This window comes from Galeopterus variegatus, unplaced genomic scaffold, assembly GCF_000696425.1.
Source record: "Galeopterus variegatus unplaced genomic scaffold, G_variegatus-3.0.2 Scaffold2864, whole genome shotgun sequence".
NCBI lineage: Eukaryota > Metazoa > Chordata > Mammalia > Dermoptera > Cynocephalidae > Galeopterus > Galeopterus variegatus.
This window is the reverse complement of record NW_007728975.1, coordinates 91,542-92,747: the sequence shown is the minus strand read 5'-3', so window position 1 is coordinate 92,747 and position 1,206 is coordinate 91,542.

The following is a 1,206-nucleotide window of genomic DNA, read 5'->3' as shown; positions in this document are numbered from 1 at the left end:
CCATCCCGAGGCTTGCCTGAGGCTGGAGGACCCACCCCTAAGGTCATCATGAGACTCTCAGCAGGTGGCCTCTGTCCTCACTGGCTCCTCGTCATGTGGCCTTCTCCATTGTGAGGCTCACAAGACAGAGGCCGAATATCCTCTAGAAACGAATCCTAGAAATGACCTTTTATCACTTCTGCCATATTTTATTGTTCACACAGACCCACCGTGGTACAATGTGGGAGGGGACTACGTAAGGGGGGTGGGTGTCATCGGGGGCCATCTCAGAGGCTATCTGCCACAAGCTCCTACAGTTTAATAAGAAAAAATGAATCCAAACAGAAAAATGGAAAAAAGATATAAAAAGGCTGTTCATAGAAAATACATATAAATGAGTATATATCAAGGTCCATGCTAAACATAAAAAGATGCCCAATCTCACTCAAAATAACAATAATGTAAGTTAGAACTATATTGGGGTACCATTTCTACCTCTAAAATTGTTAAAGATAAAACACATAGTTATAGCTTGCTGTATTGCTCACGATTTGGGAAGACAGAGCCTCATATTTTGTGAGAAGGGATAACATTGGTAAAATCTCTATGAAGAGTAATTTGGCAATAAGTACCAAAAGTAAAAATATACATATCGTTTGATCCAATACTTTTACTTCTAGGAATTTATTCTAAGTATATTGTGGCACATGTGCAAAATGATGTCTGTGTGAAGTTATTTATTGCAACATTGACTTTTAATAGCAAAAAGTTAGAAACCATCTGAATTTCCATCAATAGGGAACTGATGAAATAAATTATGGTAATACATATATAATAGAATTTTATGCATCTCTTAAAAAAGAATGAAGCAGCCCTCTTTATACTGATTTAGAATTTTCTCCAACATGTACTGGAAGATGTAAAAGCAAGGCTCTGAACAGCATGTCATCATCTGTGAAAAAAAAAATGTATGTGCTTGTATATGAATAGAATATCTCTAGGAGTATATCCAGGAGCCTGGGACTTGTAGTTGTTTTTGCAGAGGGGAACTGGGTGGCCAGAGCATAGGCATGTGGAGAGACTTATTTCTTATGCTTTCACTATTGTACCTTTTGAATTTTATAATATGTGATGTATTAACCTCTCAAAAATAATGTAAAAAATACATATATTTAAAAAGTGCACAGTAAAAGCTAAGCTGATGTCAATAGAAATAAAGAGAAGTAG